At 43.8% G+C, this 23,351-nt stretch overlaps 38 non-coding genes across 38 annotated transcripts; all 38 read right to left on the bottom strand.

Moving 5' to 3' along the window:
• Positions 1 to 77: 77 nt before the first annotated feature.
• TRNAS-UGA (transfer RNA serine (anticodon UGA)) lies at positions 78 to 149 on the bottom strand. Its single transcript has one exon. It is a non-coding gene; the product is annotated as a tRNA-Ser (tRNA).
• Positions 150 to 392: 243 nt separating this feature from the next.
• On the bottom strand, positions 393 to 464 carry TRNAP-AGG (transfer RNA proline (anticodon AGG)). Its single transcript has one exon. It is a non-coding gene; the product is annotated as a tRNA-Pro (tRNA).
• A 249-nt stretch (positions 465 to 713) lies between these two features.
• Positions 714 to 785, bottom strand: TRNAP-UGG (transfer RNA proline (anticodon UGG)). The gene has a single exon. It is a non-coding gene; the product is annotated as a tRNA-Pro (tRNA).
• A 410-nt stretch (positions 786 to 1,195) lies between these two features.
• TRNAP-AGG (transfer RNA proline (anticodon AGG)) lies at positions 1,196 to 1,267 on the bottom strand. The gene has a single exon. It is a non-coding gene; the product is annotated as a tRNA-Pro (tRNA).
• Positions 1,268 to 1,839: 572 nt separating this feature from the next.
• On the bottom strand, positions 1,840 to 1,911 carry TRNAP-AGG (transfer RNA proline (anticodon AGG)). Its single transcript has one exon. It is a non-coding gene; the product is annotated as a tRNA-Pro (tRNA).
• A 250-nt stretch (positions 1,912 to 2,161) lies between these two features.
• On the bottom strand, positions 2,162 to 2,233 carry TRNAS-UGA (transfer RNA serine (anticodon UGA)). The gene has a single exon. It is a non-coding gene; the product is annotated as a tRNA-Ser (tRNA).
• An 89-nt stretch (positions 2,234 to 2,322) lies between these two features.
• On the bottom strand, positions 2,323 to 2,394 carry TRNAS-UGA (transfer RNA serine (anticodon UGA)). The gene has a single exon. It is a non-coding gene; the product is annotated as a tRNA-Ser (tRNA).
• An 89-nt stretch (positions 2,395 to 2,483) lies between these two features.
• Positions 2,484 to 2,555, bottom strand: TRNAS-UGA (transfer RNA serine (anticodon UGA)). The gene has a single exon. It is a non-coding gene; the product is annotated as a tRNA-Ser (tRNA).
• A 563-nt stretch (positions 2,556 to 3,118) lies between these two features.
• On the bottom strand, positions 3,119 to 3,190 carry TRNAP-AGG (transfer RNA proline (anticodon AGG)). The gene has a single exon. It is a non-coding gene; the product is annotated as a tRNA-Pro (tRNA).
• A 250-nt stretch (positions 3,191 to 3,440) lies between these two features.
• On the bottom strand, positions 3,441 to 3,512 carry TRNAS-UGA (transfer RNA serine (anticodon UGA)). Its single transcript has one exon. It is a non-coding gene; the product is annotated as a tRNA-Ser (tRNA).
• A 565-nt stretch (positions 3,513 to 4,077) lies between these two features.
• On the bottom strand, positions 4,078 to 4,149 carry TRNAS-UGA (transfer RNA serine (anticodon UGA)). The gene has a single exon. It is a non-coding gene; the product is annotated as a tRNA-Ser (tRNA).
• A 1,048-nt stretch (positions 4,150 to 5,197) lies between these two features.
• On the bottom strand, positions 5,198 to 5,269 carry TRNAP-AGG (transfer RNA proline (anticodon AGG)). The gene has a single exon. It is a non-coding gene; the product is annotated as a tRNA-Pro (tRNA).
• Positions 5,270 to 5,994: 725 nt separating this feature from the next.
• Positions 5,995 to 6,066, bottom strand: TRNAP-AGG (transfer RNA proline (anticodon AGG)). Its single transcript has one exon. It is a non-coding gene; the product is annotated as a tRNA-Pro (tRNA).
• Positions 6,067 to 6,316: 250 nt separating this feature from the next.
• Positions 6,317 to 6,388, bottom strand: TRNAS-UGA (transfer RNA serine (anticodon UGA)). Its single transcript has one exon. It is a non-coding gene; the product is annotated as a tRNA-Ser (tRNA).
• Positions 6,389 to 6,953: 565 nt separating this feature from the next.
• TRNAS-UGA (transfer RNA serine (anticodon UGA)) lies at positions 6,954 to 7,025 on the bottom strand. Its single transcript has one exon. It is a non-coding gene; the product is annotated as a tRNA-Ser (tRNA).
• A 2,467-nt stretch (positions 7,026 to 9,492) lies between these two features.
• Positions 9,493 to 9,564, bottom strand: TRNAP-AGG (transfer RNA proline (anticodon AGG)). The gene has a single exon. It is a non-coding gene; the product is annotated as a tRNA-Pro (tRNA).
• Positions 9,565 to 9,968: 404 nt separating this feature from the next.
• Positions 9,969 to 10,040, bottom strand: TRNAP-AGG (transfer RNA proline (anticodon AGG)). The gene has a single exon. It is a non-coding gene; the product is annotated as a tRNA-Pro (tRNA).
• Positions 10,041 to 10,441: 401 nt separating this feature from the next.
• TRNAP-AGG (transfer RNA proline (anticodon AGG)) lies at positions 10,442 to 10,513 on the bottom strand. The gene has a single exon. It is a non-coding gene; the product is annotated as a tRNA-Pro (tRNA).
• Positions 10,514 to 10,762: 249 nt separating this feature from the next.
• Positions 10,763 to 10,834, bottom strand: TRNAP-UGG (transfer RNA proline (anticodon UGG)). The gene has a single exon. It is a non-coding gene; the product is annotated as a tRNA-Pro (tRNA).
• A 1,376-nt stretch (positions 10,835 to 12,210) lies between these two features.
• TRNAP-AGG (transfer RNA proline (anticodon AGG)) lies at positions 12,211 to 12,282 on the bottom strand. Its single transcript has one exon. It is a non-coding gene; the product is annotated as a tRNA-Pro (tRNA).
• Positions 12,283 to 13,015: 733 nt separating this feature from the next.
• On the bottom strand, positions 13,016 to 13,087 carry TRNAP-AGG (transfer RNA proline (anticodon AGG)). Its single transcript has one exon. It is a non-coding gene; the product is annotated as a tRNA-Pro (tRNA).
• Positions 13,088 to 14,134: 1,047 nt separating this feature from the next.
• Positions 14,135 to 14,206, bottom strand: TRNAP-AGG (transfer RNA proline (anticodon AGG)). Its single transcript has one exon. It is a non-coding gene; the product is annotated as a tRNA-Pro (tRNA).
• Positions 14,207 to 14,610: 404 nt separating this feature from the next.
• On the bottom strand, positions 14,611 to 14,682 carry TRNAP-AGG (transfer RNA proline (anticodon AGG)). The gene has a single exon. It is a non-coding gene; the product is annotated as a tRNA-Pro (tRNA).
• Positions 14,683 to 15,086: 404 nt separating this feature from the next.
• Positions 15,087 to 15,158, bottom strand: TRNAP-AGG (transfer RNA proline (anticodon AGG)). The gene has a single exon. It is a non-coding gene; the product is annotated as a tRNA-Pro (tRNA).
• Positions 15,159 to 16,213: 1,055 nt separating this feature from the next.
• On the bottom strand, positions 16,214 to 16,285 carry TRNAP-AGG (transfer RNA proline (anticodon AGG)). The gene has a single exon. It is a non-coding gene; the product is annotated as a tRNA-Pro (tRNA).
• A 250-nt stretch (positions 16,286 to 16,535) lies between these two features.
• Positions 16,536 to 16,607, bottom strand: TRNAP-UGG (transfer RNA proline (anticodon UGG)). The gene has a single exon. It is a non-coding gene; the product is annotated as a tRNA-Pro (tRNA).
• A 565-nt stretch (positions 16,608 to 17,172) lies between these two features.
• On the bottom strand, positions 17,173 to 17,244 carry TRNAP-AGG (transfer RNA proline (anticodon AGG)). Its single transcript has one exon. It is a non-coding gene; the product is annotated as a tRNA-Pro (tRNA).
• A 1,055-nt stretch (positions 17,245 to 18,299) lies between these two features.
• Positions 18,300 to 18,371, bottom strand: TRNAP-AGG (transfer RNA proline (anticodon AGG)). The gene has a single exon. It is a non-coding gene; the product is annotated as a tRNA-Pro (tRNA).
• A 250-nt stretch (positions 18,372 to 18,621) lies between these two features.
• TRNAP-UGG (transfer RNA proline (anticodon UGG)) lies at positions 18,622 to 18,693 on the bottom strand. The gene has a single exon. It is a non-coding gene; the product is annotated as a tRNA-Pro (tRNA).
• Positions 18,694 to 19,103: 410 nt separating this feature from the next.
• Positions 19,104 to 19,175, bottom strand: TRNAP-AGG (transfer RNA proline (anticodon AGG)). The gene has a single exon. It is a non-coding gene; the product is annotated as a tRNA-Pro (tRNA).
• A 411-nt stretch (positions 19,176 to 19,586) lies between these two features.
• TRNAP-AGG (transfer RNA proline (anticodon AGG)) lies at positions 19,587 to 19,658 on the bottom strand. The gene has a single exon. It is a non-coding gene; the product is annotated as a tRNA-Pro (tRNA).
• Positions 19,659 to 19,908: 250 nt separating this feature from the next.
• On the bottom strand, positions 19,909 to 19,980 carry TRNAP-UGG (transfer RNA proline (anticodon UGG)). The gene has a single exon. It is a non-coding gene; the product is annotated as a tRNA-Pro (tRNA).
• Positions 19,981 to 20,390: 410 nt separating this feature from the next.
• Positions 20,391 to 20,462, bottom strand: TRNAP-AGG (transfer RNA proline (anticodon AGG)). Its single transcript has one exon. It is a non-coding gene; the product is annotated as a tRNA-Pro (tRNA).
• A 565-nt stretch (positions 20,463 to 21,027) lies between these two features.
• Positions 21,028 to 21,099, bottom strand: TRNAP-UGG (transfer RNA proline (anticodon UGG)). The gene has a single exon. It is a non-coding gene; the product is annotated as a tRNA-Pro (tRNA).
• A 410-nt stretch (positions 21,100 to 21,509) lies between these two features.
• On the bottom strand, positions 21,510 to 21,581 carry TRNAP-AGG (transfer RNA proline (anticodon AGG)). Its single transcript has one exon. It is a non-coding gene; the product is annotated as a tRNA-Pro (tRNA).
• A 404-nt stretch (positions 21,582 to 21,985) lies between these two features.
• Positions 21,986 to 22,057, bottom strand: TRNAP-AGG (transfer RNA proline (anticodon AGG)). The gene has a single exon. It is a non-coding gene; the product is annotated as a tRNA-Pro (tRNA).
• Positions 22,058 to 22,468: 411 nt separating this feature from the next.
• TRNAP-UGG (transfer RNA proline (anticodon UGG)) lies at positions 22,469 to 22,540 on the bottom strand. Its single transcript has one exon. It is a non-coding gene; the product is annotated as a tRNA-Pro (tRNA).
• Positions 22,541 to 22,950: 410 nt separating this feature from the next.
• On the bottom strand, positions 22,951 to 23,022 carry TRNAP-AGG (transfer RNA proline (anticodon AGG)). Its single transcript has one exon. It is a non-coding gene; the product is annotated as a tRNA-Pro (tRNA).
• Positions 23,023 to 23,351: the final 329 nt, after the last annotated feature.

A 23,351-nucleotide genomic window follows, 5' to 3' on the forward strand; every position in this document is an offset into this window, starting at 1 on the left:
AAAATATGCTCAACTCATAGGACTAACCTGTAATTAGTTCAAATTATACAGTCCCAAAACTACTTCTGCAAAAGCTCGGGTCCGTCCGGGATTTGAACCCGGGACCACTCGCAGTCAAAGCGAGTATCATACCCCTAGACCAACGGACCGTGTGTTCGAGTAAAATATGCCCATCTCATAGGACTACCCTGTAGTTAGTTGCAATTAAATAGTCACAAAACTACTTCTGCAAAAACTCGGGTACGTCCGGGATTTGAAACCTAGAACACTCGCACCCTAAGCGAGTATCATACCCCTAGACCAACGGACTATGTAGAAATATGCTCAATTCATAGGGCTACAAATTAATTAGTTGCATTTAAATAGTCACTAAATTACTTCTGCAAAAACTCGGGTCCCTCCGGGATTTGAACCCGGGACGACTCGCACCCTAAGCGAGTATCATACCCCTAGACCAACGGACCGTGTGTTCGAGTAAAATATGCCCAACTCATAGGTCTACCCTGTAGTTAGTTGCATTTAAATAGTTGCTTAATTACTTCTGAAAGAACTCGGGTCTGTCCGGGATTTGAACCCGAGACCACTCGCGCCAAAGCGAGTATCATACCCCTAGACCAACGGACAATCTGCGAAAGTAAAATATGCTCAACTCATAGGACTACCCTGTAATTAGTTGCAATTAAATAGTCACAAAACTACTTCTGCAAAAACTTGGGTCCGTCCGGGATTTGAACCCGGGACCACTCGCACCCAAAGCGAGTATCATACCCCTAGACCAACGGACCATATGTGTAAGAAAAATGTGCTCAACTAATAGGCCTACCCTGTAAATAGTTGCAATTAAATAGTCACGAAACTACTTCTGCAAAAACTCGGGTGCGTCCGGGATTTGAAACCTAGAACACTCGCACACAAAGGGAGTATCATACCCCTAGACCAGCGCACCATGTATGGAATAGAATTATGCTCAATTCATAGGGCTACAAATTAGTTAGTTGCATTTAAATAGTCACTAAATTACTTCTTCAAAAACTCGGGTCCGTCCGGGATTAGAACCCGAGACCACTCGCACCTAAGCGAGTGTCATACTCCTAGACCAACGGACAATGTGCGTAAGTAAAATATGCTCAACTCATAGGACTACCCTGTAATTAGTTGCAATTATATAGTACCAAAACTACTTCCGCAAAATCTCGGGTCCGTCCGGGATTTGAACCCGGGACCACTCGCACCCTAAGCGAGATTCATACCCCTAGACCAACGGACCGTGTGTTCATGTAAAATATGCCCAACTCATAGGTCTACCCTGTAGTTAGTTGCATTTAAATAGTTGCTAAATTACTTCTGAAAGAACTCGGGTCTGTCCGGGATTTAAACCCGGGACCACTCGCAGCCAAAGCGAGTATCATACCCCTAGACAAACGGATAATGTGCGTAAGTAAAATGTGCTCAACTCATAGGACTACCCTGTAGTTAGTTGCATTTAAATAATTTCTAAATTACAGCTGAAAGAACTCGGGTCTGTCCAGGATATGAACCCGGGACCTCTCGCAGCCAAAGCGAGTATCATACCCCTAGACCAACGGACAATCTGCGTAAGTAAAATATGCTCAACTCATAGGACTACCCTGTAATTAGTTGCAATTAAATAGTCACAAAACTACTTTTGCAAAAACTCGGGTACGTCCGGGATTTGAAACCTAGAACACTCGCACCCAAAGCGAGTATCATACCCCTAGACCAGGGCACCATGTATGGAATAGAAATATGCTCAATTCATAGGGCTAAAAATTAATTAGTTGCATTTAAATAGTCACTAAATTACTTCTGCAAAAGCTCGGGTCCGTCCGGGATTTGAACCCGGGACCACTCGCACCCTAAGTAAGTATCATACCCCTAGACCAACGGACCGTGTGTTCGAGTAAAATATGCCCAACTCCTAGGTCTACCCTGTAGTTAGTTGAATTTAAATAGTTACTAAATTACTTCTGAAAGAACTCGGGTCTGTCCGGGATTTGAACCCGGGACCACTCGCAGTCAAAGCGAGTATCATACCCCTAGACCAACGGACAATGTGCGTAAGTAAAATATGCTCAACTCATAGGACTAACCTGTAATTAGTTCAAATTATACAGTCCCAAAACTACTTCTGCAAAAGCTCGGGTCCGTCCGGGATTTGAACCCGGGACCACTCGCAGTCAAAGCGAGTATCATACCCCTAGACCAACGGACAATGTGCGTAAGTAAAATATGCTCAACTCATAGGACTAACCTGTAATTAGTTCAAATTATACAGTCCCAAAACTACTTCTGCAAAAGCTCGGGTCCGTCCGGGATTTGAACCCGGGACCACTCGCAGTCAAAGCGAGTATCATACCCCTAGACCAACGGACAATGTGCGTAAGTAAAATATGCTCAACTCATAGGACTAACCTGTAATTAGTTCAAATTATACAGTCCCAAAACTACTTCTGCAAAAGCTCGGGTCCGTCCGGGATTTGAACCCGGGACCACTCGCAGTCAAAGCGAGTATCATACCCCTAGACCAACGGACCGTGTGTTCGAGTAAAATATGCCATCTCATAGGACTACCCTGTAGTTAGTTGCAATTAAATAGTCACAAAACTACTTCTGCAAAAACTCGGGTACGTCCGGGATTTGAAACCTAGAACACTCGCACCCTAAGCGAGTATCATACCCCTAGACCAACGGACCGTGTGTTCGAGTAAAATATGCCCAACTCAAGGTCTACCCTGTAGTTAGTTGAATTTAAATAGTTACTAAATTACTTCTGAAAGAATTCGGGTCTGTCCGGGATTTGAACCCGGGACCACTCGCATTCAAAGCGAGTTTCATACCCCCAGAAAAACGGACGATCTGCGTAAGTAAAATATGCTCAACTCATACGACTACCCTGTAATTAGTTGCAATTAAATAGTCACAAAACTACTTCTGCAAAAACTTGGGTCCGTCTGTGATTTGAAGCCGGGACCACTCGCACCCAAAGCGAGTATCATACCCCTAGACCAACGGACCATGCAGAAATATGCTCAATTCATAGGGCTACAAATTAATTAGTTGCATTTAAGTAGTCACTAAATTACTTCTGCAAAAACTCGGGTCCCTCCGGGATTTGAACCCGGGACCACTCGCACCCTAAGCGAGTATCATCCCCCTAGACCAACGGACCATGTGTTCAAGAAAAATATGCCCAACTCATAGGCCTACCCTGTAGTTAGTTGAATTTAAATAGTTACTAAATTACTTCTGAAAGAACTCGGGTCTGTCCGGGATTTGAACCCGGGACCTCTCGCAGTCAAAGCGAGTATCATACCCCTAGACCAACGGACAATGTGCGTAAGTAAAATATGCTCAACTCATAGGACTAACCTGTAATTAGTTCAAATTATACAGTCCCAAAACTACTTCTGCAAAAGCTCGGGTCCGTCCGGGATTTGAACCCGGGACCACTCGCAGTCAAAGCGAGTATCATACCCCTAGACCAACGGACCGTGTGTTCGAGTAAAATATGCCCATCTCATAGGACTACCCTGTAGTTAGTTGCAATTAAATAGTCACAAAACTACTTCTGCAAAAACTCGGGTACGTCCGGGATTTGAAACCTAGAACACTCGCACCCTAAGCGAGTATCATACCCCTAGACCAACGGACCGTGTGTTCGAGTAAAATATGCCCAACTCATAGGTCTACCCTGTAGTTAGTTGAATTTAAATAGTTACTAAATTACTTCTGAAAGAATTCGGGTCTGTCCGGGATTTGAACCCGGGACCACTCGCAGCCAAAGCGAGTTTCATACCCCAAGAAAAACGGACAATCTGCGTAAGTAAAATATGCTCAACTCATACGACTACCCTGTAATTAGTTGCAATTAAATAGTCACAAAACTACTTCTGCAAAAACTTGGGTCCGTCTGGGATTTGAAGCCGGGACCACTCGCACCCAAAGCGAGTATCATACCCCTAGACCAACGGACCATGTAGAAATATGCTCAATTCATAGGGCTACAAATTAATTAGTTGCATTTAAATAGTCACTAAATTACTTCTGCAAAAGCTCGGGTCCGTCCGGGATTTGAACCCGGGACCACTCGCAGTCAAAGCGAGTATCATACCCCTAGACCAACGGACCGTGTGTTCGAGTAAAATATGCCCATCTCATAGGACTACCCTGTAGTTAGTTGCAATTAAATAGTCACAAAACTACTTCTGCAAAAACTCGGGTACGTCCGGGATTTGAAACCTAGAACACTCGCACCCTAAGCGAGTATCATACCCCTAGACCAACGGACCGTGTGTTCGAGTAAAATATGCCCAACTCATAGGTCTACCCTGTAGTTAGTTGAATTTAAATAGTTACTAAATTACTTCTGAAAGAATTCGGGTCTGTCCGGGATTTGAACCCGGGACCACTCGCAGCCAAAGCGAGTTTCATACCCCAAGAAAAACGGACAATCTGCGTAAGTAAAATATGCTCAACTCATACGACTACCCTGTAATTAGTTGCAATTAAATAGTCACAAAACTACTTCTGCAAAAACTTGGGTCCGTCTGGGATTTGAAGCCGGGACCACTCGCACCCAAAGCGAGTATCATACCCCTAGACCAACGGACCATGTAGAAATATGCTCAATTCATAGGGCTACAAATTAATTAGTTGCATTTAAATAGTCACTAAATTACTTCTGCAAAAACTCGGGTCCCTCCGGGATTTGAACCCTGGACCACTCGCACCCTAAGCGAGTATCATCCCCCTAGACCAACGGACCGTGTGTTCGAGTAAAATATGCCCATCTCATAGGACTACCCTGTAGTTAGTTGCAATTAAATAGTCACAAAACTACTTCTGCAAAAACTCGGGTACGTCCGGGATTTGAAACCTAGAACACTCGCACCCTAAGCGAGTATCATACCCCTAGACCAACGGACCGTGTGTTCAAGAAAAATATGCCCAACTCATAGGTCTACCCTGTAGTTAGTTGAATTTAAATAGTTACTAAATTACTTCTGAAAGAACTCGGGTCTGTCCGGGATTTGAACCCGGGACAACTCGCAGTCAAAGCGAGTATCATACCCCTAGACCAACGGACAATGTGCGTAAGTAAAATATGCTCAACTCATAGGACTAACCTGTAATTAGTTCAAATTATACAGTCCCAAAACTACTTCTGCAAAAGCTCGGGTCCGTCCGGGATTTGAACCCGGGACCACTCGCACCCTAAGCGAGTATCGTACCCCTAGACCAACGGACCGTGTGTTCGAGTAAAATATGCCCATCTCATAGGTCTACCCTGTAGTTAGTTGAATTTAAATAGTTACTAAATTACTTCTGGAAGAACTCGGGTCTGTCCGGGATTTGAACCCGGGACCACTCGCAGCCAAAGCGAGTTTCATACCCCTAGACCAACGGACAATCTGCGTAAGTAAAATATGCCCATCTCATAGGACTACCCTGTAGTTAGTTGCAATTAAATAGTCACAAAACTACTTCTGCAAAAACTCGGGTACGTCCGGGATTTGAAACCTAGAACACTCGCACCCTAAGCGAGTATCATACCCCTAGACCAACGGACCGTGTGTTCGAGTAAAATATGCCCAACTCAAGGTCTACCCTGTAGTTAGTTGAATTTAAATAGTTACTAAATTACTTCTGAAAGAATTCGGGTCTGTCCGGGATTTGAACCCGGGACCACTCGCATTCAAAGCGAGTTTCATACCCCCAGAAAAACGGACGATCTGCGTAAGTAAAATATGCTCAACTCATACGACTACCCTGTAATTAGTTGCAATTAAATAGTCACAAAACTACTTCTGCAAAAACTTGGGTCCGTCTGTGATTTGAAGCCGGGACCACTCGCACCCAAAGCGAGTATCATACCCCTAGACCAACGGACCATGCAGAAATATGCTCAATTCATAGGGCTACAAATTAATTAGTTGCATTTAAGTAGTCACTAAATTACTTCTGCAAAAACTCGGGTCCCTCCGGGATTTGAACCCGGGACCACTCGCACCCTAAGCGAGTATCATCCCCCTAGACCAACGGACCATGTGTTCAAGAAAAATATGCCCAACTCATAGGCCTACCCTGTAGTTAGTTGAATTTAAATAGTTACTAAATTACTTCTGAAAGAACTCGGGTCTGTCCGGGATTTGAACCCGGGACCTCTCGCAGTCAAAGCGAGTATCATACCCCTAGACCAACGGACAATGTGCGTAAGTAAAATATGCTCAACTCATAGGACTAACCTGTAATTAGTTCAAATTATACAGTCCCAAAACTACTTCTGCAAAAGCTCGGGTCCGTCCGGGATTTGAACCCGGGACCACTCGCAGTCAAAGCGAGTATCATACCCCTAGACCAACGGACCGTGTGTTCGAGTAAAATATGCCCATCTCATAGGACTACCCTGTAGTTAGTTGCAATTAAATAGTCACAAAACTACTTCTGCAAAAACTCGGGTACGTCCGGGATTTGAAACCTAGAACACTCGCACCCTAAGCGAGTATCATACCCCTAGACCAACGGACCGTGTGTTCGAGTAAAATATGCCCAACTCATAGGTCTACCCTGTAGTTAGTTGAATTTAAATAGTTACTAAATTACTTCTGAAAGAATTCGGGTCTGTCCGGGATTTGAACCCGGGACCACTCGCAGCCAAAGCGAGTTTCATACCCCAAGAAAAACGGACAATCTGCGTAAGTAAAATATGCTCAACTCATACGACTACCCTGTAATTAGTTGCAATTAAATAGTCACAAAACTACTTCTGCAAAAACTTGGGTCCGTCTGGGATTTGAAGCCGGGACCACTCGCACCCAAAGCGAGTATCATACCCCTAGACCAACGGACCATGTAGAAATATGCTCAATTCATAGGGCTACAAATTAATTAGTTGCATTTAAATAGTCACTAAATTACTTCTGCAAAAGCTCGGGTCCGTCCGGGATTTGAACCCGGGACCACTCGCAGTCAAAGCGAGTATCATACCCCTAGACCAACGGACCGTGTGTTCGAGTAAAATATGCCCATCTCATAGGACTACCCTGTAGTTAGTTGCAATTAAATAGTCACAAAACTACTTCTGCAAAAACTCGGGTACGTCCGGGATTTGAAACCTAGAACACTCGCACCCTAAGCGAGTATCATACCCCTAGACCAACGGACCGTGTGTTCGAGTAAAATATGCCCAACTCATAGGTCTACCCTGTAGTTAGTTGAATTTAAATAGTTACTAAATTACTTCTGAAAGAATTCGGGTCTGTCCGGGATTTGAACCCGGGACCACTCGCAGCCAAAGCGAGTTTCATACCCCAAGAAAAACGGACAATCTGCGTAAGTAAAATATGCTCAACTCATACGACTACCCTGTAATTAGTTGCAATTAAATAGTCACAAAACTACTTCTGCAAAAACTTGGGTCCGTCTGGGATTTGAAGCCGGGACCACTCGCACCCAAAGCGAGTATCATACCCCTAGACCAACGGACCATGTAGAAATATGCTCAATTCATAGGGCTACAAATTAATTAGTTGCATTTAAATAGTCACTAAATTACTTCTGCAAAAACTCGGGTCCCTCCGGGATTTGAACCCTGGACCACTCGCACCCTAAGCGAGTATCATCCCCCTAGACCAACGGACCGTGTGTTCGAGTAAAATATGCCCATCTCATAGGACTACCCTGTAGTTAGTTGCAATCTGGGAGCACGGCAGTGCTCCCAGCCAAGTCGAGCACTGACATCCTTTTCTCGAAGCAACTCGTGGCTCTTTTAAGCCCACTGTAACTTCGCTATGGGTATAGGTAAAAGTCTGAAATTTTGCTTGCCGCGAGGACTGTCAATTCTAGCTATAGTTTCCAAATTTCAAGATCCTACCCAATATACTTTTCGAAATATCGCAGGTGAAATTTCCCTTATTTTGTCACTCACTCACTCACTCACCGATCATCAAAATTCTAAGGTACTTCTAGGGTAGATAGAAACTTAAAATTCAGGATTTAGTTTTCATTTATTTTATAAAGCACAGAAAAATTAAAACATCCCGAAATTTTTATAAAATTGTTCTTTAGTTCTTTATTTTAAAACTAGATGGCGCTGCCGTCTTTTTAACAGTAATAGTGTGTGTTCTTGATGAAAGGACGTAATGGGCCAAAGTTAACCGAAAGTTAAATATATATTAAAGCTAATAGGTGTAGTAATTTAAAAGAAATGTGTCGTAACTGATGCTACATTCTTATATTAGGATATCGCGTATACAACCTTTATTGCATATTCTCTGCGGGTCGAAAGGGGTAATTCAGCGTAAATATGGAGAAACGTTAGCGATTATATTGGTAAACGAAGTACCATGAGAGGGTCTTCTTTTAATATAACTACCGAAGTATAACGAGAGGGTCTACAAAAAGAAGTGAGATCCTATGAAAAACATTAACATGTACAAAAATGGGCCAAGCCTCGCTTCGTGCCCGCTCCGCCGTAAAACGTTCTGAGATCCCATGTAGAGCCAAGTCTGCCTTTTGTTCTCATTCAATCGCCAATTGAACAATTATGTTATAAATTAAGTCCTTTTCCTAATTAATAACCAATATTCTTTGACTCTATCATTATTATACATCTTTGTTCGTATCAAAAATATCGTGACTTGGCAAGCGCAGGTAATTACCTTATAAATGTGTACATAAGGTTATGTATAACTCACCTAATAAACATGTAAATAGGGTTATGCATAACTCACCATATAATTTGTACATAGGGTTGAGCATGACTCATCTTATAAACTTGTACATATCCCCTATACCATAAACGATTTAGTGAACATCCCTTCGATTATTTTAAAATCGGCAACGATTTAGTGACTTCCTTTTAATATTACTTACCTGCGATTGCCAAGTCACGATATTTTTGATACGAACAAAGATGTATAATAATGATAGAGTCAAAGAATATTGGTTATTAATTAGGAAAAGGACTTAATTTATAACATAATTGTTCAATTGGCGATTGAATGAGAACAAAAGGCAGACTTGGCTCTACATGGGATCTCAGAACGTTTTACGGCGGAGCGGGCACGAAGCGAGGCTTGGCCCATTTTTGTACATGTTAATGTTTTTCATAGGATTAAATAGTCACAAAACTACTTCTGCAAAAACTCGGGTACGTCCGGGATTTGAAACCTAGAACACTCGCACCCTAAGCGAGTATCATACCCCTAGACCAACGGACCGTGTGTTCAAGAAAAATATGCCCAACTCATAGGTCTACCCTGTAGTTAGTTGAATTTAAATAGTTACTAAATTACTTCTGAAAGAACTCGGGTCTGTCCGGGATTTGAACCCGGGACAACTCGCAGTCAAAGCGAGTATCATACCCCTAGACCAACGGACAATGTGCGTAAGTAAAATATGCTCAACTCATAGGACTAACCTGTAATTAGTTCAAATTATACAGTCCCAAAACTACTTCTGCAAAAGCTCGGGTCCGTCCGGGATTTGAACCCGGGACCACTCGCACCCTAAGCGAGTATCGTACCCCTAGACCAACGGACCGTGTGTTCGAGTAAAATATGCCCATCTCATAGGTCTACCCTGTAGTTAGTTGAATTTAAATAGTTACTAAATTACTTCTGGAAGAACTCGGGTCTGTCCGGGATTTGAACCCGGGACCACTCGCAGCCAAAGCGAGTTTCATACCCCTAGACCAACGGACAATCTGCGTAAGTAAAATATGCTCAACTCATAGGACTACCCTGTAATTAGTTGCAATTAAATAGTCACAAAACTACTTCTGCAAAAACTTGGGTCCGTCTGGGATTTGAACCCGGGACCACTCGCACCCAAAGCGAGTATCATACCCCTAGACCAACGGACCATGCAGAAATATGCTCAATTCATAGGGCTACAAATTAATTAGTTGCATTTAAATAGTCACTAAATTACTTCTGCAAAAACTCGGGTCCCTCCGGGATTTGAACCCGGGACCACTCGCACCCTAAGCGAGTATCATCCCCCTAGACCAACGGACCATGTGTTCAAGAAAAATATGCCCAACTCATAGGCCTACCCTGTAGTTAGTTGAATTTAAATAGTTACTAAATTACTTCTGAAAGAACTCGGGTCTGTCCGGGATTTGAACCCGGGACCACTCGCAGTCAAAGCGAGTATCATACCCCTAGACCAACGGACAATCTGCGTAAGTAAAATATGCTCAACTCATAGGACTACCCTGTAATTAGTTGCAATTAAATAGTCACAAAACTACTTCTGCAAAAACTTGGGTCCGTCTGGGATTTGTACCCGGGACCACTCGCACCCAAAGCCCTCATACCCTTAGACCAACGGACCATGTAGAAATATGCTCAATTCATAGGGCTACAAATTAATTAGTTGCATTTAAATAGTCACTAAATTACTTCTGCAAAAACTCGGGTCCCTCCGGGATTTGAACCCGGGACGACTCGCACCCTAAGCGAGTATCATACCCCTAGACCAACGGACCGTGTGTTCGAGTAAAATATGCCCAACTCATAGGTCTACCCTGTAGTTAGTTGCATTTAAATAGTTGCTTAATTACTTCTGAAAGAACTCGGGTCTGTCCGGGATTTGAACCCGAGACCACTCGCGCCAAAGCGAGTATCATACCCCTAGACCAACGGACAATCTGCGAAAGTAAAATATGCTCAACTCATAGGACTACCCTGTAATTAGTTGCAATTAAATAGTCACAAAACTACTTCTGCAAAAACTTGGGTCCGTCCGGGATTTGAACCCGGGACCACTCGCACCCAAAGCGAGTATCATACCCCTAGACCAACGGACCATATGTGTAAGAAAAATGTGCTCAACTAATAGGCCTACCCTGTAAATAGTTGCAATTAAATAGTCACGAAACTACTTCTGCAAAAACTCGGGTGCGTCCGGGATTTGAAACCTAGAACACTCGCACACAAAGGGAGTATCATACCCCTAGACCAGCGCACCATGTATGGAATAGAAATATGCTCAATTCATAGGGCTACAAATTAGTTAGTTGCATTTAAATAGTCACTAAATTACTTCTTCAAAAACTCGGGTCCGTCCGGGATTAGAACCCGAGACCACTCGCACCTAAGCGAGTGTCATACTCCTAGACCAACGGACAATGTGCGTAAGTAAAATATGCTCAACTCATAGGACTACCCTGTAATTAGTTGCAATTATATAGTACCAAAACTACTTCCGCAAAATCTCGGGTCCGTCCGGGATTTGAACCCGGGACCACTCGCACCCTAAGCGAGATTCATACCCCCAGACCAACGGACCGTGTGTTCATGTAAAATATGCCCAACTCATAGGTCTACCCTGTAGTTAGTTGCATTTAAATAGTTGCTAAATTACTTCTGAAAGAACTCGGGTCTGTCCGGGATTTAAACCCGGGACCACTCGCAGCCAAAGCGAGTATCATACCCCTAGACAAACGGATAATGTGCGTAAGTAAAATGTGCTCAACTCATAGGACTACCCTGTAGTTAGTTGCATTTAAATAATTTCTAAATTACAGCTGAAAGAACTCGGGTCTGTCCAGGATATGAACCCGGGACCACTCGCAGCCAAAGCGAGTATCATACCCCTAGACCAACGGACAATCTGCGTAAGTAAAATATGCTCAACTCATAGGACTACCCTGTAATTAGTTGCAATTAAATAGTCACAAAACTACTTTTGCAAAAACTCGGGTACGTCCGGGATTTGAAACCTAGAACACTCGCACCCAAAGCGAGTATCATACCCCTAGACCAGGGCACCATGTATGGAATAGAAATATGCTCAATTCATAGGGCTACAAATTAATTAGTTGCATTTAAATAGTCACTAAATTACTTCTGCAAAAGCTCGGGTCAGTCCGGGATTTGAACCCGGGACCACTCGCACCCTAAGTAAGTATCATACCCCTAGACCAACGGACCGTGTGTTCGAGTAAAATATGCCCAACTCCTAGGTCTACCCTGTAGTTAGTTGCATTTAAATAGTTGCTAAATTACTTCTGAAAGAACTCGGGTCTGTCCGGGATTTGATCCCGGGACCACTCGCAGCCAAAGCGAGTATCATACCCCTAGACAAACGGACAATGTGCGTAAGTAAAATGTGCTCAACTCATAGGACTAACCTGTAATTAGTTCAAATTATACAGTCCCAAAACTACTTCTGCAAAAGCTCGGGTCCGTCCGGGATTTGAACCCGGGACCACTCGCACCCTAAGGGAGTATCATACCCCTAGACCAACGGACCGTGTGTTCGAGTAAAATATGCCCAACTCATAGGTCTACCCTGTAGTTAGTTGAATTTAAATAGTTACTAAATTACTTCTGGAAGAACTCGGGTCTGTGCGGGATTTGAACCCAAGACCACTCGCAGCCAAAGCGAGTTTCATACCCCTAGACCAACGGACAATCTGCGTAAGTAAAATATGCTCAACTCATAGGACTACCCTGTAATTAGTTGCAATTAAATAGTCACAAAACTTCTTCTGCAAAAACTTGGGTCCGTCTGGGATTTAAACCCGGGACCACTCGCACCCAAAGCGAGATTCATACCCCTAGACCAACGGACCGTGTGTTCATGTAAAATATGCCCAACTTATAGGTCTACCCTGTAGTTAGTTGCATTTAAATAGTTGCTAAATTACTTCTGAAAGAACTCGGGTCTGTACGGGATTTGAACCCGGGACCACTCGCAGCCAAAGCGAGTATCATACCCCTAGACCAACGGACAATCTGCGTAAGTAAAATATGCTCTACTCATAGGACTACCCTGTAATTAGTTGCAATTAAATAGTCACAAAACTACTTTTGCAAAAACTCGGGTACGTCCGGGATTTGAAACCTAGAACATTCGCACCCAAAGCGAGTATCATACCCCTAGACCAGGGCACCATGTATGGAATAGAAATATGCTCAATTCATAGGGCTACAAATTAATTAGTTGCATTTAAATAGTCACTAAATTACTTCTGCAAAAGCTCGGGTCCGTCCGGGATTTGAACCCGGGACCACTCGCACCCTAAGCGAGATTCATACCCCTAGACCAACGGACCGTGTGTTCATGTAAAACATGCCCAACTCATAGGTCTACCCTGTAGTTAGTTGCATTTAAATAGTTGCTAAATTACTTCTGAAAGAACTCGGGTCTGTCCGGGATTTGAACCCGGGACCACTGGCAGCCAAAGCGAGTTTCATACCCCTAGGCCAACGGACAATCTGCGTAAGTAAAATATGCTCAACTCATAGGACTACCCTGTAATTAGTTGCAATTAAATAGTCACAAAACTACTTCTGCAAAAACTTGGGTCCGTCTGGAATTTGAACCCGGGACCACTCGCACCCAAAGCGAGTATCATACCCCGAGACCAACGGACCATGTAGAAATATGCTCAATTCATAGGGCTACAAATTAATTAGTTGCATTTAAATAGTCACTAAATTACTTCTGCAAAAACTCGGGTCCCTCCGGGATTTGAACCCGGGACCACTCGCACCCTAAGCGAGTATCATACCCCTAGACCAACGGACAATCTGCGAAAGTAAAATATGCTCAACTCATAGGACTTCCCTGTAATTAGTTGCAATTAAATAGTCACAAAACTACTTCTGCAAAAACAGGGGTCCGTCTGGGATTTGAACCCGGGACCACTCGCACCCAAAGCGAGTATCATACCCCTAGACCAACGGACCATATGTGTAAGAAAAATGTGCTCAACTAATAGGCCTACCCTGTAAATAGTTGCAATTAAATAGTCACGAAACTACTTCTGCAAAAACTCGGGTGCGTCCGGGATTTGAAACCTAGAACACTCGCACACAAAGGGAGTATCATACCCCTAGACCAGCGCACCATGTATGGAATAGAAATATGCTCAATTCATAGGGCTACAAATTAGTTAGTTGCATTTAAATAGTCACTAAATTACTTCTTCAAAAACTCGGGTCCGTCCGGGATTAGAACCCGAGACCACTCGCACCTAAGCGAGTGTCATACTCCTAGACCAACGGACAATGTAAGTAAGTAAAATATGCTCAACTCATAGGACTACCCTGTAATTAGTTGCAATTACATAGTCCCAAAACTACTTACGCAAAATCTCGGGTCCGTCCGGGATTTGAACCCGGGACCACTCGCACCCTAAGCGAGATTCATACCCCTAGACCAACGGACCGTGTGTTCGTGTAAAATATGCCCAACTCATAGGTCTACCCTGTAGTTAGTTGCATTTAAATAGTTGCTAAATTACTTCTGAAAGAACTCGGGTCTGTCCGGGATTTGAACCCGGGACCACTCGCAGCCAAAGCGAGTATCATACCCCTAGACAAACGGACAATGTGCGTAAGTAAAATGTGCTCAACTCATAGGACTACCCTGTAATTAGTTGCAATTAAATAGTCACAAAACTACTTCTGCAAAAACTTGGGTCCGTCTGGGATTTGAACCCGGGACCACTCGCACCCAAAGCGAGTATCATACCCCTAGACCAACGGACCATGTAGAAATATGCTCAATTCATAGGGCTACAAATTAATTAGTTGCATTTAAATAGTCACTAAATTACTTCTGCAAAAACTCGGGTCCCTCCGGGAATTGAACCCGGGACCACTCGCACCCTAAGCGAGTATCATACCCCTAGACCAACGGACCGTGTGTTCGAGTAAAATATGCCCAACTCATAGGTCTACCCTGTAGTTAGTTGCATTTAAATAGTTGCTAAATTACTTCTGAAAGAACTCGGGTCTGTCCGGGATTTGAACCCGGGACCACTCGCAGCCAAAGCGAGTTTCATACCCCAAGAAAAACGGACAATCTGCGTAAGTAAAATATGCTCAACTCATACGACTACCCTGTAATTAGTTGCAATTAAATAGTCACAAAACTACTTCTGCAAAAACTTGGGTCCGTCTGGGATTTGAACCCGGGACCACTCGCACCCAAAGCGAGTATCATACCCCTAGACCAACGGACCATGTAGAAATATGCTCAATTCATAGGGCTACAAATTAATTAGTTGCATTTAAATAGTCACTAAATTACTTCTGCAAAAACTCGGGTCCCTCCGGGATTTGAACCCGGGACCACTCGCACCCTAAGCGAGTATCATACCCCTAGACCAACGGACCGTGTGTTCGAGTAAAATATGCCCAACTCATAGGTCTACCCTGTAGTTAGTTGAATTTAAATAGTTACTAAATTACTTCTGGAAGAACTCGGGTCTGTCCGGGATTTGAACCCGGGACCACTCGCAGCCAAAGCGAGTTTCATACCCCTAGACCAACGGACAATCTGCGTAAGTAAAATATGCTCAACTCATAGGACTACCCTGTAATTAGTTGCAATTAAATAGTCACAAAACTACTTCTGCAAAAACTTGGGTCCGTCTGGGATTTGAACCCGGGACCACTCGCACCCAAAGCGAGATTCATACCCCTAGACCAACGGACCGTGTGTTCATGTAAAATATGCCCAACTCATAGGTCTACCCTGTAGTTAGTTGCATTTAAATAGTTGCTAAATTACTTCTGGAAGAACTCGGGTCTGTCCGGGATTTGAACCCAAGACCACTCGCAGCCAAAGCGAGTTTCATACCCCTAGACCAACGGACAATCTGCGTAAGTAAAATATGCTCAACTCATAGGACTACCCTGTAATTAGTTGCAATTAAACAGTCACAAAACTACTTCTGCAAAAACTTGGGTCCGTCTGGGATTTGAACCCGGGACCACTCGCACCCAAAGCGAGATTCATACCCCTAGACCAACGGACCGTGTGTTCATGTAAAATATGCCCAACTCATAGGTCTACCCTGTAGTTAGTTGCATTTAAATAGTTGCTAAATTACTTCTGAAAGAACTCGGGTCTGTACGGGATTTGAACCCGGGACCACTCGCAGCCAAAGCGAGTATCATACCCCTAGACCAACGGACAATCTGCGTAAGTAAAATATGCTCAACTCATAGGACTACCCTGTAATTAGTTGCAATTAAATAGTCACAAAACTACTTTTGCAAAAACTCGGGTACGTCCGGGATTTGAAACCTAGAACACTCGCACCCAAAGCGAGTATCATACCCCTAGACCAGGGCACCATGTATGGAATAGAAATATGCTCAATTCATAGGGCTACAAATTAATTAGTTGCATTTAAATAGTCACTAAATTACTTCTGCAAAAGCTCGGGTCCGTCCGGGATTTGAACCCGGGACCACTCGCACCCTAAGTAAGTATCATACCCCTAGACCAACGGACCGTGTGTTCGAGTAAAATATGCCCAACTCATAGGTCTACCCTGTAGTTAGTTGCATTTAAATAGTTACTAAATTACTTCTGAAAGAATTCGGGTCTGTCCGGGATTTGAACCCGGGACCACTCGCAGCCAAAGCGAGTTTCATACCCCAAGAAAAACGGACAATCTGCGTAAGTAAAATATGCTCAACTCATAGGACTACCCTGTAATTAGTTGCAATTAAATAGTCACAAAACTACTTCTGCAAAAACTTGGGTCCGTCCGGGATTTGAACCCGGGACCACTCGCACCCAAAGCGAGTATCATACCCCTAGACCAACGGACCATATGTGTAAGAAAAATGTGCTCAACTAATAGGCCTACCCTGTAAATAGTTGCAATTAAATAGTCACGAAACTACTTCTGCAAAAACTCGGGTGCGTCCGGGATTTGAAACCTAGAACACTCGCACCCTAAGCGAGTATCATACCCCTAGACCAACGGACCGTGTGTTCGAGTAAAATATGCCCAACTCATAGGTCTACCCTGTAGTTAGTTGCATTTAAATAGTTGCTAAATTACTTCTGAAAGAACTCGGGTCTGTCCGGGATTTGAACCCGGGACCACTCGCAGCCAAAGCGAGTTTCATACCCCAAGAAAAACGGACAATCTGCGTAAGTAAAATATGCTCAACTCATACGACTACCCTGTAATTAGTTGCAATTAAATAGTCACAAAACTACTTCTGCAAAAACTTGGGTCCGTCTGGGATTTGAACCCGGGACCACTCGCACCCAAAGCGAGTATCATACCCCTAGACCAACAGACCATGTAGAAATATGCTCAATTCATAGGGCTACAAATTAATTAGTTGCATTTAAATAGTCACTAAATTACTTCTGCAAAAACTCGGGTCCCTCCGGGATTTGAACCCGGGACCACTCGCACCCTAAGCGAGTATCATACCCCTAGACCAACGGACCGTGTGTTCGAGTAAAATATGCCCAACTCATAGGTCTACCCTGTAGTTAGTTGAATTTAAATAGTTACTAAATTACTTCTGGAAGAACTCGGGTCTGTCCGGGATTTGAACCCGGGACCACTCGCAGCCAAAGCGAGTTTCATACCCCTAGACCAACGGACAATCTGCGTAAGTAAAATATGCTCAACTCATAGGACTACCCTGTAATTAGTTGCAATTAAATAGTCACAAAACTACTTCTGCAAAAACTTGGGTCCGTCTGGGATTTGAACCCGGGACCACTCGCACCCAAAGCGAGATTCATACCCCTAGACCAACGGACCGTGTGTTCATGTAAAATATGCCCAACTCATAGGTCTACCCTGTAGTTAGTTGCATTTAAATAGTTGCTAAATTACTTCTGGAAGAACTCGGGTCTGTCCGGGATTTGAACCCAAGACCACTCGCAGCCAAAGCGAGTTTCATACCCCTAGACCAACGGACAATCTGCGTAAGTAAAATATGCTCAACTCATAGGACTACCCTGTAATTAGTTGCAATTAAACAGTCACAAAACTACTTCTGCAAAAACTTGGGTCCGTCTGGGATTTGAACCCGGGACCACTCGCACCCAAAGCGAGATTCATACCCCTAGACCAACGGACCGTGTGTTCATGTAAAATATGCCCAACTCATAGGTCTACCCTGTAGTTAGTTGCATTTAAATAGTTGCTAAATTACTTCTGAAAGAACTCGGGTCTGTACGGGATTTGAACCCGGGACCACTCGCAGCCAAAGCGAGTATCATACCCCTAGACCAACGGACAATCTGCGTAAGTAAAATATGCTCAACTCATAGGACTACCCTGTAATTAGTTGCAATTAAATAGTCACAAAACTACTTTTGCAAAAACTCGGGTACGTCCGGGATTTGAAACCTAGAACACTCGCACCCAAAGCGAGTATCATACCCCTAGACCAGGGCACCATGTATGGAATAGAAATATGCTCAATTCATAGGGCTACAAATTAATTAGTTGCATTTAAATAGTCACTAAATTACTTCTGCAAAAGCTCGGGTCCGTCCGGGATTTGAACCCGGGACCACTCGCACCCTAAGTAAGTATCATACCCCTAGACCAACGGACCGTGTGTTCGAGTAAAATATGCCCAACTCATAGGTCTACCCTGTAGTTAGTTGCATTTAAATAGTTACTAAATTACTTCTGAAAGAATTCGGGTCTGTCCGGGATTTGAACCCGGGACCACTCGCAGCCAAAGCGAGTTTCATACCCCAAGAAAAACGGACAATCTGCGTAAGTAAAATATGCTCAACTCATAGGACTACCCTGTAATTAGTTGCAATTAAATAGTCACAAAACTACTTCTGCAAAAACTTGGGTCCGTCCGGGATTTGAACCCGGGACCACTCGCACCCAAAGCGAGTATCATACCCCTAGACCAACGGACCATATGTGTAAGAAAAATGTGCTCAACTAATAGGCCTACCCTGTAAATAGTTGCAATTAAATAGTCACGAAACTACTTCTGCAAAAACTCGGGTGCGTCCGGGATTTGAAACCTAGAACACTCGCACACAAAGGGAGTATCATACCCCTAGACCAGCGCACCATGTATGGAATAGAAATATGCTCAATTCATAGGGCTACAAATTAGTTAGTTGCATTTAAATAGTCACTAAATTACTTCTTCAAAAACTCGGGTCCGTCCGGGATTAGAACCCGAGACAACTCGCACCTAAGCGAGTGTCATACTCCTAGACCAACGGACAATATGCGTAAGTAAAATATGCTCAACTCATAGGACTACCCTGTAATTAGTTGCAATTATATAGTCCCAAAACTACTTCCGCAAAATCTCGGGTCCGTCCGGGATTTGAACCCGGGACCACTCGCACCCTAAGCGAGATTCATACCCCTAGACCAACGGACCGTGTGTTCATGTAAAATATGCCCAACTCATAGGTCTACCCTGTAGTTAGTTGCATTTAAATAGTTGCTAAATTACTTCTGAAAGAACTCGGGTCTGTCCGGGATTTGAACCCGGGACCACTGGCAGCCAAAGCGAGTTTCATACCCCTAGGCCAACGGACAATCTGCGTAAGTAAAATATGCTCAACTCATAGGACTACCCTGTAATTAGTTGCAATTAAATAGTCACAAAACTACTTCTGCAAAAACTTGGGTCCGTCTGGGATTTGAACCCGGGACCACTCGCACCCAAAGCGAGTATCATACCCCTAGACCAGGGCACCATGTATGGAATAGAAATATGCTCAATTCATAGGGCTACAAATTAATTAGTTGCATTTAAATAGTCACTAAATTACTTCTGCAAAAGCTCGGGTCCGTCCGGGATTTGAACCCGGGACCACTCGCACCCTAAGTAAGTATCATACCCCTAGACCAACGGACCGTGTGTTCGAGTAAAATATGCCCAACTCATAGGTCTACCCTGTAGTTAGTTGCATTTAAATAGTTACTAAATTACTTCTGAAAGAATTCGGGTCTGTCCGGGATTTGAACCCGGGACCACTCGCAGCCAAAGCGAGTTTCATACCCCAAGAAAAACGGACAATCTGCGTAAGTAAAATATGCTCAACTCATAGGACTACCCTGTAATTAGTTGCAATTAAATAGTCACAAAACTACTTCTGCAAAAACTTGGGTCCGTCCGGGATTTGAACCCGGGACCACTCGCACCCAAAGCGAGTATCATACCCCTAGACCAACGGACCATATGTGTAAGAAAAATGTGCTCAACTAATAGGCCTACCCTGTAAATAGTTGCAATTAAATAGTCACGAAACTACTTCTGCAAAAACTCGGGTGCGTCCGGGATTTGAAACCTAGAACACTCGCACACAAAGGGAGTATCATACCCCTAGACCAGCGCACCATGTATGGAATAGAAATATGCTCAATTCATAGGGCTACAAATTAGTTAGTTGCATTTAAATAGTCACTAAATTACTTCTTCAAAAACTCGGGTCCGTCCGGGATTAGAACCCGAGACAACTCGCACCTAAGCGAGTGTCATACTCCTAGACCAACGGACAATATGCGTAAGTAAAATATGCTCAACTCATAGGACTACCCTGTAATTAGTTGCAATTATATAGTCCCAAAACTACTTCCGCAAAATCTCGGGTCCGTCCGGGATTTGAACCCGGGACCACTCGCACCCTAAGCGAGATTCATACCCCTAGACCAACGGACCGTGTGTTCATGTAAAATATGCCCAACTCATAGGTCTACCCTGTAGTTAGTTGCATTTAAATAGTTGCTAAATTACTTCTGAAAGAACTCGGGTCTGTCCGGGATTTGAACCCGGGACCACTGGCAGCCAAAGCGAGTTTCATACCCCTAGGCCAACGGACAATCTGCGTAAGTAAAATATGCTCAACTCATAGGACTACCCTGTAATTAGTTGCAATTAAATAGTCACAAAACTACTTCTGCAAAAACTTGGGTCCGTCTGGGATTTGAACCCGGGACCACTCGCACCCAAAGCGAGTATCATACCCCTAGACCAACGGACCATGTAGAAATATGCTCAATTCATAGGGCTACAAATTAATTAGTTGCATTTAAATAGTCACTAAATTACTTCTGCAAAAACTCGGGTTCCTCCGGGATTTGAACCCGGGACCACTCGCACCCTAAGCGAGTATCATACCCCTAGACCAACGGACAATCTGCGAAAGTAAAATATGCTCAACTCATAGGACTACCCTGTAATTAGTTGCAATTAAATAGTCACAAAACTACTTCTGCAAAAACTTGGGTCCGTCCGGGATTTGAACCCGGGACCACTCGCACCCAAAGCGAGTATCATACCCCTAGACCAACGGACCATATGTGTAAGAAAAATGTGCTCAACTAATAGGCCTACCCTGTAAATAGTTGCAATTAAATAGTCACGAAACTACTTCTGCAAAAACTCGGGTGCGTCCGGGATTTGAAACCTAGAACACTCGCACACAAAGGGAGTATCATACCCCTAGACCAGCGCACCATGTATGGAATAGAAATATGCTCAATTCATAGGGCTACAAATTAGTTAGTTGCATTTAAATAGTCACTAAATTACTTCTTCAAAAACTCGGGTCCGTCCGGGATTAGAACCCGAGACCACTCGCACCTAAGCGAGTGTCATACTCCTAGACCAACGGACAATGTAAGTAAGTAAAATATGCTCAACTCATAGGACTACCCTGTAATTAGTTGCAATTACATAGTCCCAAAACTACTTACGCAAAATCTCGGGTCCGTCCGGGATTTGAACCCGGGACCACTCGCACCCTAAGCGAGATTCATACCCCTAGACCAACGGACCGTGTGTTCGTGTAAAATATGCCCAACTCATAGGTCTACCCTGTAGTTAGTTGCATTTAAATAGTTGCTAAATTACTTCTGAAAGAACTCGGGTCTGTCCGGGATTTGAACCCGGGACCACTCGCAGCCAAAGCGAGTATCATACCCCTAGACAAACGGACAATGTGCGTAAGTAAAATGTGCTCAACTCATAGGACTACCCTGTAATTAGTTGCAATTAAATAGTCACAAAACTACTTCTGCAAAAACTTGGGTCCGTCAGGGATTTGAACCCGGGATCACTCGCACCCAAAGCGAGTATCATACCCCTAGACCAACGGACCATGTAGAAATATGCTCAATTCATAGGGCTACAAATTAATTAGTTGCATTTAAATAGTCACTAAATTACTTCTGCAAAAACTCGGGTCCCTCCGGGAATTGAACCCGGGACCACTCGCACCCTAAGCGAGTATCATACCCCTAGACCAACGGACCGTGTGTTCGAGTAAAATATGCCCAACTCATAGGTCTACCCTGTAGTTAGTTGCATTTAAATAGTTGCTAAATTACTTCTGAAAGAACTCGGGTCTGTCCGGGATTTGAACCCGAGACCACTCGCACCCTAAGTAAGTATTATACCCCTAGACCAACGGACCGTGTGGTCGAGTAAAATATGCCCAACTCATAGGTCTACCCTGTAGTTAGTTGCATTTAAATAGTTGCTAAATTACTTCTGAAAGAACTCGGGTCTGTCCGGGATTTGAACCCGGGACCACTCGCAGCCAAAGCGAGTATCATACCCCTAGACCAACGGACAATCTGCGGAAGTAAAATATGCTCAACTCATAGGACTACCCTGTAATTAGTTGCAATTAAATAGTCACAAAACTACTTCTGCAAAAACTTGGGTCCGTCCGGGATTTGAACCCGGGACCACTCGCACCCAAAGCGAGTATCATACCCCTAGACCAACGGACCATATGTGTAAGAAAAATGTGCTCAACTAATAGGCCTACCCTGTAAATAGTTGCAATTAAATAGTCACGAAACTACTTCTGCAAAAACTCGGGTGCGTCCGGGATTTGAAACCTAGAACACTCGCACACAAAGGGAGTATCATACCCCTAGACCAGCGCACCATGTATGGAATAGAAATATGCTCAATTCATAGGGCTACAAATTAGTTAGTTGCATTTAAATAGTCACTAAATTACTTCTTCAAAAACTCGGGTCCGTCCGGGATTAGAACCCGAGACAACTCGCACCTAAGCGAGTGTCATACTCCTAGACCAACGGACAATATGCGTAAGTAAAATATGCTCAACTCATAGGACTACCCTGTAATTAGTTGCAATTATATAGTCCCAAAACTACTTCCGCAAAATCTCGGGTCCGTCCGGGATTTGAACCCGGGACCACTCGCACCCTAAGCGAGATTCATACCCCTAGACCAACGGACCGTGTGTTCATGTAAAATATGCCCAACTCATAGGTCTACCCTGTAGTTAGTTGCATTTAAATAGTTGCTAAATTACTTCTGAAAGAACTCGGGTCTGTCCGGGATTTGAACCCGGGACCACTGGCAGCCAAAGCGAGTTTCATACCCCTAGGCCAACGGACAATCTGCGTAAGTAAAATATGCTCAACTCATAGGACTACCCTGTAATTAGTTGCAATTAAATAGTCACAAAACTACTTCTGCAAAAACTTGGGTCCGTCTGGGATTTGAACCCGGGACCACTCGCACCCAAAGCGAGTATCATACCCCTAGACCAACGGACCATGTAGA

Source organism: Phalangium opilio, unplaced genomic scaffold (genome assembly GCF_054372755.1).
Source record: "Phalangium opilio isolate 3A_F unplaced genomic scaffold, DU_Popi_V2 ptg000088l_1, whole genome shotgun sequence".
NCBI classification, from domain to species: Eukaryota; Metazoa; Arthropoda; class Arachnida; order Opiliones; family Phalangiidae; genus Phalangium; species Phalangium opilio.